The following is a 20,802-nucleotide window of genomic DNA, read 5'->3' on the forward strand; positions in this document are numbered from 1 at the left end:
GGGGGCAGGAGGAGCCCTGACCTTGGCCCCGACCCGAGGAGATACCCCCAGAGTCCGTGCTCAGCCTGGCCCCACGGGTGGGCGGCTTGCAGAGCCTGCTGGTTGCCCTGCAGCTCCCCCGTGGTCCCTAACCTCAGGCGCCCCTTCAAATAGGAATTGTGCTCTCACCTTGCAGAAGAGGAAACGGAGGCTCAGAGAAGTCGGGGGGGGGGTTCAGGCCTGGAGCACACACCCCAGGCATCCAATTCCACCAGCCTCCGGTTTGCGGCTCCAGGGGTCACCCTGCTACACCCTCGCACCTGCGGGATCTGCTGGGGTCCTCCACCCCCAGGCAGCACCTCTGTGCCCACCCCCCACCCAGCCTGGCTGCCCCAGGAAACCACGCCGGACAGAGGCCACCTGTGGGGTGAGCTGGCAGCCCTCTGCCATCTGAGCTTCTCTGAGGGGTTCCTCCGGGTCACATTTCCTGCCTGTTTCCTCATGAGCGAGCCCAGGGCAGCTCCCCTGTGCTGCCCTCTGCCCAGCCTGTCACCTCTGAACAGGGTGGCCACTCCCCACGGGTCAGGGCAGCTGAGTCGAGGGCCCAGGCCGCCCATCCCAGCAAACACGGCTCACGAGGCCCACTCGTCACCTCCCTGACCGCCCACCACTTGTGCAGCCTTCACCCACTTTTCAGAAGAGGAGGCCGACACGCGACAGAGCCCATGAGCTGCGGTCACCAGGCACAGGGGTCCAGGATCCAGACGACGGTCGTGGCCCCAGAGCCCACCTCCTCCCTGGGCCCCTGCTTCCTTACAGACAAGACCCGGACAGAGCACCGGGGCAGGACCGGCCAAGCGGCCCGCTCCCCCCAACCCCCCGCGGCGCAGAGCCTGCCCCAACCCAGCTCCCAGGGCCCCGGTACAGGACCACTGCCTGTGAGCTGCCCAAGTGCAGCTTGGGGCTGGGCTGCCACAGGCAGTTACAAAGCGGCCACCCCGCCAGGACCCCTCTGCTCCTCCTGCCGAGATGCAGCTGGCCTCCCCACTCCCAGCCCAGGCCGGCCACTGAGTCCAGGTGCGGCCCGCTGCGGAGGGGCTGCTCTGCTCGGGGCGGGGGCTGGGGGAGTCACAGGGCCCACAGTCAGAGCCTCCCAGGCCTGCTCCCAGCCCGGCGTCTGCCTCCCAGACCCCCGCCTGCAGAAGCCCCTCCTGCCGACAGCACCTTGAGCTGAGGCCCCGAGGTGGGCTCGCCTCAGCCCACCAGCCGCTCTCAAATTTAATGGCTCTCAGTTCTCAGAGAACTTTATTCTGATCTTCAAGATCTTGCTCCCAGGCTGATGGCACGGGAGCTCCTGTCTTCAGGGAGAGTCCCCTAAACTCACGCAGGAGGCAGATCCCACCTGCAACAGTGCCTTCCGTCTGGGCAAAGAGACTCAGAAGGAAAACCTAGAAACAGATGATGGAGAGTGAGGCCAGCCGCCCTGCAGGTCGATCTTTAAGCCCAGGAGGCTGACGCACCTGTCGGCCACCGGGCCAGCAGGAAGGAGAACCAGACGCATGCCCGGCAAGGAGGGCCCCTCATCCCCTCTTCCTCGAGGCTGGGGGTCCCTGCTCTCTGCCATCCACAGTCACCACCCTCCCAGCACAGAAACCTCACCTCGTTTAGGACAGTCCTTGACTGACCGCTCCCATGGTGCCAGCATTAAGGGGCTACCGACACCATCCCTTCAAAACAGAGTGGGGACTCGGGGCAGAGCAGGGCCTCCCAAGGCTCCCAGGGTCAAAGCAGAAACTCGGGGGTCTCAGCAAGAGGGGGTTCAGGGCGCCAGGACCCCACCCCCACTCAGCCCCAAGACAGCCCCTGGACGGACGCCCCCTCGGACCCCGAAGGGAACGAGGGCTGGGAGTGCAGCAGGGCGCTGACCCACCCCAGGCCCGGGGCGGCTGTGTGCCCGCGGGGCTGGACTGGAGCTTGGCCGGGCCTCGGGGTTCAGAACATGCTGCCCAGGCCCTCTGTCCAGAGAAGCGGCCCTGCATAGTGGGGCGGAAGGGACAGCGAAGCCACAGACCTGGGCTGCGGGGGCCTTGGGCCCCGGTGGGACACCAACCCGGCATGCAGGGCCGCGGGGCGGGGTTTCAGGGGGTCTTCGTCCCTCAGGCGCTCTGTGGGGTGAGGCCTTGGGTGGCACAGTCCCAGCCCACCTGCCTCCTGCAGGCTGCGTCGCCCCCTGGCCCTGAACAGGTCCGGATACAGGGCCGTTGGGCTGGCCCAGGACGCCCCCCGGGGCGGCGGGCAGTGTTGGAGGAGGGGACGCCCGGGGCTGCCGCCAGCCCCCAAGGCACAGAGCAGCCGAGGCCCTGGCGGCCCGTGGTCCACACAGCGATGGGACCCGCTTCTGTGGGAGGCTGCGCCCTCTCGTGGCAGCGGCGGGAAGACGCAGCCGCTACAGACAAAGGGTGACCGTCCTGCCTGGTGCCCTGCACCCTCCACACAGCTGCACGCACGGGAGGGCGGCACCCGGCCCCACCTGGGGAGGGCGTGGACAGGCACGACCCTGCTCCGAAGGGCTCCCAAATGGAGCCCCGAAAGAGGGGGACCCCACAGCTCCAGGCGATGGCTCCCCCCGCACCTCCAGCCCCCACAAACCGGCCCTTCCACCCAGTGGGGACCCAACGCCCTGCTCCCAGCTCCTCCACAGGAAGCCAGGGCCTCCCCGCCCTGCACCGGGCTCCAGGCAGCCCCGTGTCCAGCCCTCCAAGGGCACACAGCCACTCCTCCAGCTAGACTGGGAGCTCCCCGTGTGGCGGTGGGACTGACCGGGGGCCAGTTTCTGGCAGTACCATTCCCTCTGCGGCTCCCAGGTGCTCCCCCAGGCCTGAGCGGGGCGCCCGAGACCAGCCCAATTACGGGGAGCTCGGCTCCAGAGACAAGCCTCACCCCCGAGTGGACGCTGGGCGTCATCGACCCATCCCCACCAGCCCAGCCAACTAGGATGGGACACTCCCTGCTGGGTAGTGATGCCCACGCCCTCCTGCCCACCCACGGGTCTCCACGCCCTCCTGCCCTCCCGGGCTCCACCCTCAACAGGAGGCCTCTCCACCTCCTCCCCCAAAGGCCAGGCCAGGTGGACGTGCCTGCCCCTCCCCAGCCTCCCTGCCCGTGTGTCTGACGGTGCTCGGGTGATCACAGGAAGGGGCCTGTCCCGCCGGCCACCCCAGGCTCTAGTGGGTCCTTCTTTCCCATATGAGTGGCGCAGGCCCGTGGTCCTCGGCTCACCTGCCTGGGACACAGGAAGACTGATCTCCAGCAGGGGAAGGGTGGTGAGACCCCGGGGACCCCAGCAGCAGGCGCGGCTCTGCAGGCAACCCCTGCCTGGAGGCCTAAGGGCCTGCGTCATGGCCAGACGGGGCCCCGGCTGAGCTCACCTGCTCGGGAACCCAGGCCTCAGGACAGCCTGGCCGCCAGCCTGCGGGCTGGGCTCAGGGGCCTGGACAGCACGCAGCCCAGCCTCGGGAGTCTCCCCAAACCACAGGCAGAGGGAGGCGGGGCTGAGCACGAGCTCAGGATCCATGCCCGGCCGGGTGAACGCACCACTGCTGGGAGCCGGGGCGGCACAAGCAGGGTCGAGCCTGTCCCCCAGGGGTGGCACTGTTCTGGGGCTCTCTAAGGAGGCAACTCTAGGGGCCTCACGGGTCTCCAGACAGGATGCGGTCGGCCGGCCAGGAGCGGGCAGCACACCCGAGGCGGCCTCCGGGGTGGGCAGGGCCTCGAGGGGAGAAGGGCTGCTCGGAGACCCGCCACCGACCCCCCACTGACCAGAGGCACCCCCCTCCGGGACAGGTCTGGGCCAGGAGGATGGAGATCAGGAGGCTGAGGGCTTTGGCCCTGCCTGAAACCCCGCCCCACCCCACCCTCCGCCGGCCTCAGTCCTGGGAGCCCACCCCCCACGAGGCTACAATCCCTCCTGCGTTGCCCCCACCAGCCCTGCGCTGGTTCTGCTGCACGGACCCCCCACGGTTAAACCCTGGTTTGCTTTCCCACCAGTGTCCTCCCCGAGCCTGGACCACCACCCCGGGCCCAGCGCGGCCCCAGCAAGCGCTCAGTGAATGACTGAACGGTAGGGTGTCAGTGAACGCGGCGCCTCCCTCCCGCTCGGCCCGAAAGCCCGTGTCCCACCCTCCGGACCTTCTCACGCCTGTCCTCGTGAGCACACACCCGGCAGAGCCGCCGCCAGCCCCCAGCGACCCTGGGCCGCCTGCTGACCCCCGGCTTGCTCACCTCCGGGGCCTTCCTCCCCCCCCAGGGACCTGCTAGCCTCTCCCCCTCTGGCCTGTCTTCCGGAAACACCTTTTTCCTGCCCGCAGGCCGCTGTGCTTCCTGCAGGAAGAGGGCCTTCGGATAGGAAAGTGTTATTTATAGCGCCTCACTGGGGGCCGGCTGATGGCTAGGGCTGCAGGTGACGCCTCAGGCCGTGTGAGGGTCCGACCCTGAGGAGGGAAGCAGGATGCTAGGATGAGGGCAGGCCCGAGAGGCGGGGCTCGGACACCAACCGGTCCCCCCAGCTTTTTTGCATCTGTCGGGGACCCCACAGCTTCCCCCAGTCCCCAGGCATGAACTCTCAGGACTGCAGAAGCAAAGACTTACGGGACTGACACCTGGAGAAGAACCCGGAGACCGATTCTGACGAGGAAACGGAGGCGAGAGGAGGGAGTCCGTCAAGAAGGTACACGTGCCACCATCGCGGGCCTTGCAGGCCACTGCGACGACCGACCTGGCATCACCCTGCCTCATCCCGAGGCACGAGGCAGGCGGGATGTTAGGGGCTGAACATGTCATCCAGAAGACGGCCAAAACGCTAACCTCCGTCGTCTCAGAGCGTGACCTCGTTTGGAAACAGGGCCCCTGCAGGCGTGAGTGGTCGTGACCCTGGAGCAGGGCACCCGGGTCAGGAGAGGGAGACCCTGGACACAGACACATGTTGGAGCCTGATACGAAGACCGCAGGGAGGAGGCGGCCCTGAGCACGGAGGAAGAGACCAAGTGAGGAGCTGCCAGCCGGGGGCACCAGGCTGCCGGGGACACGGGGGGCTGGGAGGGGCAGGGCAGGCGAGGGGGTCCGGCCCCGCCCCGCAGGCCAGCGCTCAGCCCCCGCGCGAGACGGCAGTCCACTCCGGCCGCCCCGCTGCTGGCACCATGTGACGCAGGCCCAGCGGACCAACACACGCCCGGCCCTCTTTGCCTCCCCTGGGTCCGCGGTCAGCGCAGCGGGCTCGCTCTCGTGGGAGGAGTCCCTCCGAGGGTCCTTCCCACCGGGCCGCTCCCTGCAGCAGCCGCCCGTGGCTGACAGCAGACCTGCCCACCCACCCGCTCCGTCCATCAGTCCAGTGGGAGGCTCCCCTTTGAGCCCAGAGCACAGGCTGGGGCCCCTCCAGTACCCGGGGCTGAGCCAGAGCTTGGACCCCCGGTTGGACCCCCTCTTGTAGCCTTGGCCTGAACCTTCTGCCCCAGGAGAGAAGAGAAGGGTCCACGGCCACAGACAGGGAGCCATCTGGGCACAAAGGCGAGAAGCCCCCACAAAGACTTTCAGCTCGTCTTCAGTCCCAGACCCTGAGAGCCTCTAAATGTGGGTGGGTGTGACTCCCCAGGCAGGAAAAGCATCAGGAGCTGCCCCACAAACAACTGAGTCCATCCCCACGGCAGGAATGGGAACTAGCAAAGCACGCCCCTCGGTGCGGATGAGGCTCGGAAACCGCTCGCTGAGTGGAGGAGGCCAGACGCATCTGGGCCCGCTGCGCAGTCTGGCTCGTGGAGTCCATGGCAACAAGCGCACAGCAGTGAACCCACGGCAGAGGCGCTGACGGCGGGGACATGGACGGGCCGAGGGAATCGTCCTGGGTCTGCACTGGGGCGATGTCACCAAGCACCGCTCTGTCTTAACAGCTCAGCAGATGGACACTTACGAATGTGCGTCTCACTGAATGTAAATCACACCTCAATGAAAACACAGGCGAACAGGGAAAAGGAGGAAAGGGTCCCTTCCCTCTGGGTTGGAGGGAAAGGAGAGCCTGGGCCGTGAAGTGGGCCGTGGACGGCGGGGTGGGGAGGGGGTCCTCCTGCTTCTCTCTGGACCGGGTCTCGCTCAGGCTCTGCTCGGGGCCCGGCCGGCCGGCTCAGGGCAGCAGCGGGCACCTCCCGACGCAAGGCGGGCAAGGCAGGCAGAGGCCACGGCCCTCCTGGCTCAGACACCGGGCTCTGTTCCGCCCTCCCTGGCGCCCTGCTCCCACGGTGACGGCCACACCAGGACTTCGGTTCCTGAGGCTTGAGCTCGTCGTTTCAAGTCTCCCCTTCCTGTGTCCTCTGCCTCAGCCACACCCGTGAACCCTCCCTGCGAAGCCAGGGCTATTTATGAGGGCCTGGAGACAGCCGGGGCCGGGGGGTGCACAGACTGTGCCCAGGGGCCCGGGGCCCTCCAAGGCCCCCCACCCCTGCCCCGCTCGGGCAAATAAACACCCCCCGGGCATAATCCACCCAGAAGCATGGTCCGCGGGGCTGGGCAGCCAAGCATTTGTGGCCAAAGTGCTTTGGCCCCAACACCTGGCCCAGTGGCATTTGCCCTTTGAGGACCACGTGCAACGGCACTGGGGGTGGCATGGGGTGCCCAGACCAAGGGTGACAATCAGGGCCAGTGGGGGGTGACCGCTCACTGGCCAGGGAGAGCCAGGAGTAGGGGCTCCTGTGAGCAGGAGAGGGGACGGATGGCCATGGCCGCCTGGGGGAGGGACAGATGCCCAGGACCACCTGGGAGAGGAGACAGGCACCCGGGAGATGGACGGATGCCTGGGAGAGGGGACAGATGCCCGGGAGAGGGGACGGACGCTCGGGAGACAGACGGGGGCCTGGGAGAGGGAATGGGAGAGGGGACAGATGCCCAGGAGAGGGATGGGAGAGGGGACAGATGCCCAGGAGAGGGGACGTGAGAGGGGACGGGCGCCTGGGAGAGGGGACGGGCGCCCGGGAGAGGGACGGGCGTCCAGGAGAGGGGATGGAAGAGGGGACGGGCGCCTGGGAGAGGCGACGGGCGCCCGGGAGAGGGACGGGCGCCTGGGAGAGGGGCCGGGGTCCGGGAGAGGGGACAGACACCCGGGAGAGGGACGGGAGAGGGGACAGATGCCCAGGAGAGGGGACAGGAGAGTGGACGGGCGCCTTGGAGAGGGGACGGGCGCCCGGGAGAGGGACGGACGCCCGGGAGAGGGGATGGGAGAGGGGACAGGTGCCTGGGAGAGGGGATGGGTGCCCGGGAGAAGGACGGACGCCCAGGAGAGGGACGGGCGCCTGGGAGAGGGGACGGGCACCTGGGAGAGGGACGGACACCCACGACCACCCAGCAGAGGGGACAGACGCTTGTGACCGCCCAGCTATGGATGCCCCACCGTGTCCCCTGAGGCATCCGTGAGCCAGGATTTCCTGACATGACTGAGCCAGGACCCTCAGGCTGTTCCAGGTCCAAGTCCAGCCCAGCAGGCTCTCCTCCGTCCTGGGCTGCCTCTCCAGCCCTGTGGGCCCATCGCCCCTCCCAGACCCAGACACGGAGGCCTCTGTCTCCGCTGCATGTGGGGCTGGGTGTCCTGGCCCCTGTGGCTGGCTCTGCGGGACCCATTCTACCCTCTCCCCAGTCACGCCAACCCTGGGGCACATTCTGGGCCCCCCAGGGGCCATAGCCAGCACGAGGAAATGGGGTGACTCGGGATGACATGGTCTTGAGAGGGCAAGGCCTTGTGGTGACACGTAGTAAGGAGCTGGGTGGCAGTGGAGAGACCTGGGCTCACGGGACTCGGGAGGGCTGGGGCATCAGCTCCAGGCCAGCTGACAGGCCAGAGTGCTCACTGCATCGCCAGACAGCACAACTAAATTCATGCAAAATGGTTATTTTCAACTCTGAGGAGAAAATGAGAAACAGAACTCAAAATATATGCTTTTGCAGTGTTCTTAGACTAACTGGGTAAAGTCTGCAGGGATGATAAGGTTAAGTAGCTGCTCTTAAAAGACAAATCTTAAGCACTTGTCAAAGTAAATGCAATAGCAAAGTTAGTAAAAAGTCGACGTGAGAGATTCCTGCCTCTGTGTAACAGACATAACGTCTGCAGTTTACCTCCACAGGCCATTGAAGACGCTGCCCACCGGGGCTGTGCAGGCTGGGGGCAGGGTGCCGGAAAGAACAGGGGTCCCAGGCACACCCGATTCCCTAGAGCTGTGTGGCTTTGGGCAAGTTACCTACCCTCTCTGTTATTGTTGTTCAGTCGCTAAGTCATGCACAGCTCTTTGAAACCCCATGGGCTGCAGCACGCCAGGCTTCCCTGTCCTTTACTATCTCCCGGAGTCTGCTCAAACTCATGTCCATGGAGTCTGACCCTCCCTGGGTCCTGGCTTCACTATCTACAGAAAGGGGACGTAGGTCCTGCCTCCTCAGGGGTACCAGGGGGAGCAAATGGGATCCTGGAATGGGAGGTCAACCTGCTGGGGCCACTCACAAAACTAGAGGAACTTCCACAGGGCAGGCTTCAGAAAGAGGCAGCTGGGGACGCGGGACCAGGCCTGTGGGGCTCCAGGCTGGCTCAGCTTCATGCACGAGGTCAGGCCACAGCTGCACACAGCGTGCCCTGAGGGTCTGCGTGCCACAAGCCCTCACGGCACGTCCTTCAGGGCTACCTCTGCACTCACCAGCCCCACCAGCTTCTAAAACAGAAGGCCCAGGGTCAAGGAGACTTTCAGAGGCCTGCAAGGGAACCTAGGTTCCAAAATACAAAATAAAACTGCAAAAACTGAAATTAACCAAAGTGACTGCATCTGTAAATCCTAACATTGTGCCAACTGAATCCATAATTAAATTTACTTTTCATAAAATGCATTATATTTGAAAATAAGTGGTAGGTAAATGTTTTCTCACTTCACAATAGTTTCTGCTGAGGTTCAGGCTTACCAAGAAATAGCCTACATTAAATGATTAAGACATGCATTGCCAATGTCCAAAGACTTTGACAGGTGTTTTTAAATTTTTTACAACAAAAATACCAGTGCTCCTTTGGGGGTGCAGAGTGTGGGTGCAGAGTCCTAGGGCTCTGGCTGGTAAGAGTGCTCAGCGGGCCTGGGGCCTAGGCTTAGCATCACCAGTCAGGCCGGCCTGCTGCCCAGGGAGCCGCCACGGCCACCTCTCTGGGGATGACCGACACGACCCGGGACGATACGCCGATAACTTGACTCCCTGTTTCGCCATCTTTAGAAAACGCCCACTGTTACCCGACAAAGTCGTAGGAGGGCTTCCCAGGTGGCGCTAGTGGTAAAGAACCCACCTGCCAGTGCAAGAGCGGTAAGAGACACGGGTTCAGTCTCTGGGTGGGGAAGGTCCTCTGGAGGAGGGCACAGCACCCACTGCAGCATTCTCGCCTGGAGCATCCCATGGACAGAGGGGCCTGGTGGGCTACAGTCCAAGGAGCCGCAAAGAGTCGGACACCACTGAAGTGACAGCGCAGCACAAAATGGAAAGAAGAACTTCTGCACCTCTTCCTCCCAAAGGCCGATTTTCATCCTTCTCACTGGTTATTTCCACCTACAGTCTTGAGTTTCAGTCTCTTATTTTAGGACAGTTCGACAAGACTCTTGAACCGCCCCTGAACAAGACAAGCGTGTTGGGGACCCTGCCCCTCCCCTCCTGCCCCCTCCCCAAGGCCACACCTGATGCTCCATCGCCCACAGACCACCACCCAGACTTAACTTGCTTCAGGAGGACAGTGCAGGTCACGCTTAGGGTTGGGGCTGGTAAGTGTGGTCTGTACCCTCTCAACTCTCCTCTTCAGTGAGACAGGGGGCGGCACAGCAGGCCTCACAAGGCAAGGTGGGGAAGATGAGGAACACGAGACACACGTACAAGACTTTCTGCAAATACACGCCCACTTGACATGCAGCCTGGAGCCGCTGGTACTGGTGGGGCCGCTTGGTTAACTCTCTGACCCTCAGCTCCTTCACCAGTAAAACGGGGAGAAGACCAGTGCCCATCTCACTAAGAGGCTGTGAGCTCAGTTCAGAGCGCGTTGCCCTGAGGGCACGCCTGGCCCAGTGTAAGGGGTCGTGACCACAGTTCTTCTTCTGGGAGAGAAATCCACAGCTCAGACCCCAACAGGGCAGGTGGAGGGAGGCACGGCCCTTTGGAGGGAGCACTGGGGCATGTGAACACGGCCCGTGGAGGGGGACACACGTGTGTCAGTGTTATCCGTGTGACTGTGGGGGGCACACGTGTGTCAGCCCAGTGTCATCCGTGTGACTGTGGGGGACACACGTGTGTCAGCCCAGTGTCATCCGTGTGACTGTGGGGGACACACGTGTGTCAGCCCAGTGTCATCCGTGTGACTGTGGGGGACACACGTGTCAGTTTGGTGACGTCTGGGGTGACTGTGGGGCTGTAGTTCCTTGCCCTTGGGTAGCGCGTGGGCTGTGGCTCAGGAGACTGCCCGAGAGAGTGGGAGGGCGGGTGGAGAGGGAGGCAACTTCGGAGCCAGACGGTGGCAGAGCCCAGACGTGCCCTGCGCCAGTCACTGGCCTCTACTGACTGGACATCTTTTCAAAATGAAACATTATCAGGAAAAAACCTTCCCACATCAGAAGGCCCCACCGTGCCCCCAGGGCCGAGGAATCGGGGCCAGCCCTGACCTGAGAGCTGCCACCGTCCCCCGAGGGTGTGTGTGTTGTGGGCGGGGTGCGGGGGAGGGCCGAGACCCCCAGAACCGCCCCAGACGGGGCCAGGTCGGCGGCTGCCGGTGGGTCCCAGCCAGGGCCGCACCCGGCGGCAGGTCAGCTGTCTGCTTTGTCCAAGGAGAGCAGACAGAACAGTTGGCGTCTCAGCAGCGCCCGGAGCCCAGCCTCCTGCCCAGCTGACTCCATCATCTGCACCAGTGAGCTGGGCAGAGGCACTGCCCAGGCTCTACTCCACGCCTTGCCCGGGTCTGCAAAACTAGGGGCCTGCAGAGGAGCGCTAACAGCAAGGAGCAAAGGATGCCCGCCACCCTGGCCTCCTGCCCTCCAGCTGCGCCTAGCTCCTGAGGGCACCGCCCGCGGCGGGATAGCAGCCTCGCCTGGCTGACAAGCAATGACACCCACGGAGGGCACATGGAGGAGAGGGAGCAGAGAGCCGCCTCCCCCAGATGCGGGTGGTCCCAGCTGGCCTGCGGGTGACCGACCCGGGGAGGGGGAAGGCTCCACGGCTCCCACCACCAAATCGCTCCCCCAGGGTATTTCCCAGCCTGGCCAGACCACGGGGATCATGGTGACGGAAGGGGCAGGCTGAGACCAGGAGCGTGGGGAGCAGCGTCTTAGAAGACAGGCGTTTTCGCCATGCCCTCCTGGGGAGAAGCAGGGCCTCGGCCGGGTCTGCCTGCGTCCCGTGGACGGCACTGGCGAGCTCGGGGGCCGAGTATGACCCTAATGGTGGACATTTGTGGACTATCCACCGTACGCCGAGGACTTCACTGCAAAGTCAAGACCTGAACCTTGACTCCCAATCCGCCTCGCTTCACGGTCAAGTTCCTGCTGTGACGACACCCGTCTTCCCAGAAGGTTCTGGAGATCACGCCAGTGAGCGCGACCTGCAAGAGACGGGTCGGAGTGAGAGCCCGGGGCCACGCCCGGCACCACGTCCAGACCCTAAATGGCTGCCACACTGTTCCGCTCGGCTTACCGCTAGCCCTGCTTCATTCGGGGGTGCATCGGGGAGGCCCCTTTACCTGGGATCTCCACCAGCGGGTGGCAGTCATGCCCACCACAGATTAATCCAAAAGGAAGCCTAACAGGGCGTCCACGTCAGAACCAGGCAGTTTCAGCACACCGTTGCGGGGGTTCCCAGGCCACAGAGGGGTCCCGGCCTGAGGACCCTGGGGGGAGGGTTTAGAGGTGCCCGTGATGTCTGGAAGGCAAATATGGGGCTCCAAGACATGGTTCTTTCCAGCTCTGAGTTTAATTCTACAGAAGTTGGTGTTTATTCTGTTTACAAATGGACTTTAAAATCTGGGGAGGGATGAAAAGTGGGTCAGTTTACTGTCCAGACAGGGAGGAGTAGCGTCACTGCAAGAGTGACCAGCCCGGGCTTCCGGGGAGGAAATCAGCTCAACCACTCCCCCTCACCGTCACCAGAATCACCGAGGCAGCCTCCGCCAAGCCGAGGGAAGCCCCAGGACCCATCCTGTCTGAGGTCCCAGTGAGGCTGCCACCGAGCCAGAGAAACACAGCTCATGCCGGGGTGGCCTTGTGTCTTCCCGGCCCCCGGAAGACCCAGAGTCGGTTCACGTCTGTACTTGAGTGAGCTCGTGTCTACACCTGGCTGAGCTCCTGTCTGTCTACACCTGGGTGAGCTCGTTTCTACGCCTGGGTCAGCTCATGTCTATGCCTGGGTCAGCTCGTGTCTACACCTGGGTCAGCTCGTGTCTACACCTGGGCGAGCTCCTGTCCGTCTACACCTGGGTGAGCTCATTTCTACGCCTGGGTGAGCGCGTTTCTACGCCTGGGTCAGCTCGTGTCTACACCTGGGTCAGCTCGTGTCTATGCCTGGGTCAGCTCGTGTCTACACCTGGGTGAGCTGCTGTCTACACCTGGGTGAGCTCGTGTGTACACCTGGGCTGGTCGTGTCTCTGACGTGGGGACAGTGGTTGGCACAGTGTTTTTAAGTCAGGAAGACCTGAGTCAGACGCTCCCTTCTAAGATGCTCCCTTTGGAGGTGGGGTGGGGTCCTTTAACTCCCTGATGCCTCCAAGCCCTGACCTTTCTAGTTTTTACAAAGTATTCAGATTCACAGGAGAAAGCAGGTCGGTGGGGGCGGGCGGGGAGGGGAGGAGCGTGCGAGGCAGCCGTTTCCGGAGAGGAGCCCTAGCGCTGGTGGCGGCGGCGACGCAGCAGGCATGTCCTCAGCGCCACAGAACGGCTGCTTAGAGTCATTAAGTGGTCGATTTTATGTTATATATATTGAACCACAATAAAGTTTTAACATTAAAGTATAATAACTATAAAGAAGAATATAATAAACATGCACCAGCCCACCCAACTACAAAATGTTAGCACTTGGTCAAATTTTCTTCAGTTTTTTACATAAAAGAAATGAAAGTTAAAAAAAAAATGTTTCAGAGGGATTTTTCTCAGGAACTCAAGGGAACGTCAACCCAAGAGAAGCAATCAGTGTGACGTACCAGAAAACACGACTACCTCAACTGATACAGAAAAAGTCATCTGACAAAATCCAACCCGCGTTTGATAAAAGACACTGAGAAAAGTTGGATTAGGAGGGATTTCTTCAACACGACAAACAGCATTTATGAAAAACCCACGGCAAATATTGTAATCTGTGGTAAGGACTGAAACTTCCTTCTCAGATCAGGAACAGGTCGGGGCTGCCGGCTCTCACCGCGGCCGCTCAGCTCTGCACGGCAGGTTCCAGCAGGGCGATTAGGGGAGAAGCAGAAATAAAAGCCATCTTCCCGGAAAAGGAGTACATGTATCTCTACTGTTGACACGACCCTACCTATAGAAAATCCCAAAGAATCCACACACAGAAGCCACAAGAGCGAAGAAAGAAATGTTTCAGGGGACAAGATCAGAGCCCAAAAGTCAGCGGCAATTCTGTACGCTGGCAGTGAATAATCCAAAGAAGACATTAAGAAAACAACACCACTTAAGAATGCTTTCAGAGCATCTGAGGTCTGAGCATCAGGGCAGTCTGGCGGCCTCTTGAGGTGGAAACATCTCGTTATTCATGGTCCTTGCTGGGGGAGCCTGTGTCAGCTCCTTTAATTTTTCATGCCTGTTAGCGCATCTCATTACAACCAAGGAGAGCAAATGCGCTTGATGGGGATGGACGGGCAGGAGGCATGGGCCACACCCACAGGAGGCCCAAGTAGCCTGGGTCTCTGGACCCAGGAGCCATCTGGCTCCCTTCATGTCTCAAGAGTCACAGGAAACTAGGAGCAAAATCCCAAGCCCCTTGCAGGAAACGGGGCCTGAGTCAGCCTTCCCCAGAGCAGGGAGGAGCAAAGCAGGCCCAAGAAATTGTTCTTAGGGGGGTGTTTTCCACTTGAGAAGTTGGTGGGGATTTTTTAAGTTGAAGACGGAACTAGAAGTGTTTTTAAAGATGATTTTGTGACTCAGGGCCAGAAAGATGAAGTGTTATCTCCCAGTTCCCTCTCTGTGGTCCCGAGACTCTCAGAGTTGGGGGCTGCTTCCACCATGGAGATGGTCTCCCTTCCCTTGTTTCTGCTCCTCTCTCTTGCCTACACCTGTGTGACACCTGCTAAGCTCTGTGGATGGAGACACCAGGAAGGGGGACACCAGGAAGGGAGACACCAGGAAGAGGGACACCAGGAAGGGAGACACCAGGAAGAGGGACACCAGGAAGAGGGACGCTCCGATGCACACAGGTGACTGGCGACACCAGGAAGAGGGACACCAGGAAGGGAGACACCAGGAAGGGAGACACCAGGAAGAGGGACACCAGGAAGGGAGACACCAGGAAGAGGGACACCAGGAAGGGAGACACCAGGAAGAGGGACACCAGGAAGAGGGACACCAGGAAGGGAGACACCAGGAAGAGGGACACCAGGAAGAGGGACGCTCCGATGCACACAGGTGACTGGCGACACCAGGAAGAGGGACACCAGGAAGGGAGACACCAGGAAGAGGGACACCAGGAAGGGAGACACCAGGAAGGGAGACACCAGGAAGAGGGACACCAGGAAGGGAGACACCAGGAAGAGGGACACCAGGAAGAGGGACGCTCCGATGCACACAGGTGACTGGCGACACCAGGAAGAGGGACACCAGGAAGGGAGACACCAGGAAGGGAGACACCAGGAAGAGGGACACCAGGAAGGGAGACACCAGGAAGAGGGACACCAGGAAGGGAGACACCAGGAAGAGGGACACCAGGAAGGGAGACACCAGGAAGAGGGACACCAGGAAGGGAGACACCAGGAAGAGGGACACCAGGAAGGGAGACACCAGGAAGAGGGACACCAGGAAGGGAGACACCAGGAAGGGAGACACCAGGAAGAGGGACACCAGGAAGGGAGACACCAGGAAGAGGGACACCAGGAAGGGAGACACCAGGAAGAGGGACACCAGGAAGGGAGACACCAGGAAGAGGGACACCAGGAAGGGAGACACCAGGAAGAGGGACACCAGGAAGGGAGACACCAGGAAGAGGGACACCAGGAAGGGAGACACCAGGAAGGGAGACACCAGGAAGAGGGACACCAGGAAGGGAGACACCAGGAAGAGGGACACCAGGAAGGGAGACACCAGGAAGAGGGACACCAGGAAGGGAGACACCAGGAAGAGGGACACCAGGAAGGGAGACACCAGGAAGGGAGACACCAGGAAGAGGGACACCAGGAAGGGAGACACCAGGAAGAGGGACACCAGGAAGAGGGACGCTCCGATGCACACAGGTGACTGGCGACACCAGGAAGAGGGACACCAGGAAGGGAGACACCAGGAAGGGAGACACCAGGAAGAGGGACACCAGGAAGGGAGACACCAGGAAGAGGGACACCAGGAAGGGAGACACCAGGAAGAGGGACACCAGGAAGAGGGACACCAGGAAGGGAGACACCAGGAAGAGGGACACCAGGAAGGGAGACACCAGGAAGAGGGACACCAGGAAGAGGGACACCAGGAAGGGAGACACCAGGAAGGGAGACACCAGGAAGAGGGACGCTGCGATGCACACAGGTGACTGGCGACACCAGGAAGAGGGACGCTCTGATGCACACAGGTGGCTGGCTGGGAGAGAAGGTGCCCTGGACCAGCACAAGGGAGCCCTGCCTGCCTGGCTGCGTCTGCAGCCTGGCAGGGCGGCTCAGAGCCGCTCTGCTCCCTCTCAGGGGCCCCCGAGTGCCCTCTGTGGATGGGAGGGCAGGCAGGGCAGGGGCCGGCATGGGAAGAGACCCCTTTGACTCATTTTCCTAAAGGCCAAACCCATTAAGAAGTCAAAAGAACTTTAAAAGAAAAGGGAAGTGATACTGATGGAAAATGAAAACAGGAAGAGAGAAGGGTTTTAAAAGATGGACAAGAGATGTTTCTATTCCAGGCCATTCTGGGGCCAGAGCTGGGCTGACGCCAGACGCTGCCATGGGCTCAGGAGGGGGCCGGGTTTGGGAAGGGAAGGAAAACACTTACAAGGTGCCTGGTAGGTGCTGGGCCTTATAGGTGGTCAGACAGGAGCTAGCAGGAGGGCAGATAAACACACAGAGCAGAATGTGAAACCCACCCACGGGGAGCTCAGCGGGAGGGGCTGTTCCCTTTAAAACTGGGCAGCTCAGGAAACTAGAGGCTGGAGCGCAGATCAGAACGTCCTCATGTGTCCTCCCCGGGTACGACAAGAGGAACGACCCGCCCCCAGGTTATCCAGGGAGTGAGCAACACAGGCTGACACAGAACTACAAACAGATCAAAAACTTTCCCCCCAAATCCCTGCTGAAAGCCCAGACTTCTGTGCCGCTTTGTCTGGGGAGGAAACCCAGTCACTGTGATTCCTGGTCTCATTTCCAAGTTTAATCCCAAAGACTCACAACCCAAACTCAAAGCAGGAAGAAAAACAAAGCATGCATAAGCAGGCTGGAGTCCTCTTGCCTGACCTGAAGGGAGCCCAGGTCCTGGGACCCGCAGCTCCGCCCACTCGGGGAGGGTTCTTTGTGCGAAGGCAGCGGCCCCATTAGAAGTGAGTTGCAGCGGACACCGCGTTGGAGAACCAGACGCTCACGCGAGGCAAACCCTGGCAAACCCTCTGCTTCTGCGGCTCGAACAAGGCCGCAGGCTCCTCAGCATTGAATTTGAACGAGCCAATGGTGTCCCAACAGCTGAAACAGGAAGCCAGATAAACGGCACTGCCGCGGGAATGCGCGGCCCGGACGGGGCGCCGGCTGCGCCCCAGGATCTCTTAACAAAGTCCCCTGACTCCCCCAGGCCGAGTGAGGTTCCTCTGTTGCGCTGGGGCGAGGAGCCCGTCTGCCGGGCGGGGGTCACCCCTGCACCCCGCCCCTCCACCTCCCCTCTCGGCCTGAGCAGACCCGGCCGGCTCCTTATCCTCGCCCAGTCTCGGTGGCTATGAGCACAGAAGGGGACCACAGGGACCACACACCCTTAGGTGGGCTCTGAGTCCGGCGGCTCCGGGAAGCCATCTCAGGCGCGCGCCAAGGCCGGCCTCCGAGGACCGGCCCGAGGGCACTTCTCTGCGCATCCCGGAGCCAGGGAACGCTTTCTGGAACAGCCGCCAAGGTCACCTGCCCGGCTGTTCACCGCGCTCGGCTGGGATGGAAGAGGATGTCGGCAGGGTGCGTGCATGCGTGTGTGTGTGTGTGTGTGTGTGTGCGTGTGTGTGCCTGTGTGTGTAGTAACATAGCGCCCGGTATCTGTGATCGTAGGATCTCAACATCCTTTAAACTACACCACAAGGGAAAGAAAGACGGGGTGGGCCGGGACGCCCCCGACCAGCCGACTCCTGCACAGACGCGCAGCCCCGCGGGGACCTTCCCGGGTGCTTGTTCCAGCTTCTTTCCCGCTCCCCGCGCCCAGCCTCCCGCGGGCGCAAGACCACCTCCCGGGACTCATGCCCAGCCCCACAGGACCCCCGGCGACCGCCGGGTCCCCGCGCCGGCCACTCACCCGCGCGCCTGCGCCCCGGGGTCCGGGCTCCGTGCCGCCGCCGCGCACAGCTGCGCATCCGGACCGCGCCGCAAGAAAGTTCTCGGGCTCCCGCGCCGGGTCGGGCCCCGTGGAGTCTCGGCGTCCACGTTCCGGCCGCGGGTGGCACTAGGGCAGCCGCCGGCGCCGGGCCCATGACGCGGAGAGAGGCAGCATCCCGAACAAAGTGCGTCCCCGGCCGGGCGCGGGGCGGAGCCTGCTGACCCGCTGCCCCGGGCACACGCCGGCTGCCTCCCCGAGCCAGGGGCGGAGGCTGCGCCTCCGAGCGCCCGCTCCCCCCCGCGCTGTGCCAGTCGAACCCACAGAGGGGCGGAGGCGCCGGGGCCTTCCAGACTTTGTCATTGGAAAGCTATTCCCGTAACCCTTTCCTGCCTTCGCCTTCCGTCCCGCCTCCGCGGCCGCAGAAAGGCGGAGCTGGGTGGGGGGCAGGAAGCCTCCGCACAATCGGGCCTTTCCTAGGCTGGGGTACCCGCCGCCCCCGCCCCGTGCGCCCTCGGGCTGCGGCCGCCCCGCCGTCAGCCGTCCGGAGGCGCCGGGACAGATGGGTCGCCCCCCGCCCTTCCCCCGGGGCCCCCTTCCTTCCTCTCTGCCCCTAGGTCTGGCGTGGGACGCGGGGGGCAGAGGGGCGGGGAGACTCAAGCAGGGCCTGGCAAGTAGCTGTGCTCAGTGAAACTCCCGCCTGGACTCCATCCCACCTCCTGACCCTGGCCTGTCCCCTCTCCTTCTAGGGCCTGGGACGGGGAGGAGGGCAGGAAGAGGAAAGGAAACGAGTGGACCCTCAGACCGGCTGGAGTAGGGGCCAGGCCGTGTGCCTCCAGGGAGGCTTGCGGAGGTCAGATGGCCTCAGCTTCTGGAGCCTCTGGCCCCTGAGAAAGGCAGCTGTGGGACCAAGGAGCCAGCAGCCTGGGACCAGAGGCGGCCAGCTCCAAAGAACAGGCAGATTGACATCGTCAGGGGCCAGGTCCCTGGGAGGTCCCCGAATGTCCGCCTGCAACATCTGCTGTGGGCAGAGGGTCAGCAGAGTCCTGCCCAGCCCCGGCCAGCCAGTCACTCGGGTCACAGTGGCTGAGCACACAGAGGGTGATAAAGGCGCAGGAGGCGGTGGGCTGCCTGTGACATTGAGGAAGTTCTCAACTGATCAGAGGAAACGATTTTGATGTCTTTTTTGCCCATGAAAGGAATGAGTTGTCTGTTCTGGTGGGGAGAGGGACAGAGAGACTGTCCCAGAGGGACACAGAGGCGAGTCCTTGCCCTGAGGATGTAATGGCTGAGTGGGTGTAAAGGCAGCGTGCCCGGCTCAAGCCGTCTGCTCCTCACCAGCCATGGGAACCTGAACGGATTCTTTCTGACCGTTTTGGTTTCTTCATCTGTCAAACGGGGTAATAACAGTTGCCATCTCGTCCAGTTGTTGGGAGGATTAAGCATGATAATCTAGGTGGCACACGCAGAATAGTGCCTGGCGCTACTTGGTAAACCTTAGTTGTTACTTTGATCTCTCAGTCCTGCAAGCCTGCATCCAGTTTGGCATTCAGTGATGGGCTAACTGGCATCTCTTGCTTTTCACAGGTCCCCCGGCCTCTAAAGGGGAGCCTGGTTCTTTTAGAAGAAGCACTGTCCTGTCTCAAAGTCTCACAGGATAGACTGGCTGAGCTCCTTGCCTCTGAGGCCTGGGGACCAAGGACCACACAGCAGACCCTGAGCGGCCCTCTAGTTCACCCTGAGGATGCACTCGGGCCCCGCCCACACTGGTCTGTCAGGAAGATGCTGTTCCCAGGGTGCTGAATGGGGGAGAAGGCAAAAGCCGTGGTTTCCTGAGGATGAAGTCTCTTCCCTTGTGGGGTCAGTATTTCCCTCCCATTTGTGAGTGGCTGATCATACCAGTCCCCAGCCCTTCTCTCCATGTCCTGGTGTGGACCTTTGACGGTAAAGCACGTGGACAGGCGGGAGCAGGGAGGAGCGGACCAGGCCTGGGTTGCTGCGGGGCGGAAGCTGTGTGAGCCCAGTTGGTGGGACAGGGCCACGTGTGAGGAGCCACAGGGACCACGGATGCAGCCTCGTCTGGGTGGGAAGCGAGATCCCGCCCCGCCCAGGAGAGGCCTCTGCCAAGCGCCTGCCTTGTGAGCACTTTTCCTCCAAACCCCATGATGACTCAGTTGCTCTGAATCAAGCAAATGGATTTTCCTTAAATATGAAAATCAATAAGAAGCAAAAGCAAGGGCCTGGCTGCCGGGAGAGGAGGCTGAGGGGAGTGGAGTGGTGCCTGGTGGAGTGGCTTGCCATGAGGGAGACAGTGGGATTCAGGCTCAGCACCACCCCTCCCCCACCCCAGGAGTCCTCCAAACCCTACTGACCTCCCCGAGACTCCTTAAGCCCCACAGCTGCCCTGTCCTCTTCCTCCATCCAGCTTAGGGCTGATCTGAATCAGGGCAGGAGATTGTTAACAAGAGGATTAACGTCAATGTGACAAATGGGTTTTAAAAAGTCAGCCCAACAGCCTGTTGTCACCCCTGCAGCCTCAGAGTGGCTTGAGAGGCACTTGCAGGTCCAGCCTGATTTCCTGCGGCCCCGTCTGCCTCCTGCCCCCTGAGCCCTGAGGACTGATGCTCACTGGTGTTACGTCTGGGACCCCAGGGGTTTGCAGGGCCAGAGTGCCCACACCCAACGTGGTCCGCGAGGCCTGCTGCACCTTGTTAGGCATGCAGGGCGGTCTGCAGGGCAGGGGTGGAAGCACAGTGCGTGCCTTTATTCCTTGAGCACGGGATCAACAGCATCACAGTGACTCTCTGGCTTCCTCCTCAGAAGAACAGTGGAAAAATACCCGGCATCAGAGGACTGAGTGCACATTCAGCCAGGCCCTTGCCAGAACCTCTGTGTGCTCATCGGTGAGCAAGTGACACCAGGGGACCCCGCCCCCAGCAGGGCCTGGGTGGGTGTTCAGTGAGAGAGCGGAAGGGAAACGGTGGGTCCCACGGGCCAAGTACATACAGGAGACGCGCGGGTGTCAGACAGAAAACACGTCTGACGCCGTCCCCACACCCCAACCCCCCTGTGTGCTCCATGCTCAGACTGACCGTCCGCTAACAAGCCCTGT

At 62.0% G+C, this 20,802-nt stretch overlaps 1 protein-coding gene across 2 annotated transcripts in view; it reads right to left on the reverse strand.

Annotated features, from left to right (window-relative positions):
• Positions 1-18,036, reverse strand: part of NAV1 (neuron navigator 1) — a 192,002-nt gene extending 173,966 nt beyond the window's left edge. For both annotated transcript variants that reach the window (XM_055583228.1, XM_055583227.1), the window contains exon 1: positions 17,673-18,036. The gene's annotated coding sequence lies outside the window, so the exon portion shown is untranslated. The remainder of the gene's footprint in view (positions 1-17,672) is intronic.
• Between the last annotated feature and the right edge of the window lie 2,766 nt (positions 18,037-20,802).

Source organism: Bubalus kerabau, chromosome 5 (assembly GCF_029407905.1).
Source record: "Bubalus kerabau isolate K-KA32 ecotype Philippines breed swamp buffalo chromosome 5, PCC_UOA_SB_1v2, whole genome shotgun sequence".
Classification (NCBI taxonomy): Eukaryota; Metazoa; Chordata; class Mammalia; order Artiodactyla; family Bovidae; genus Bubalus; species Bubalus kerabau.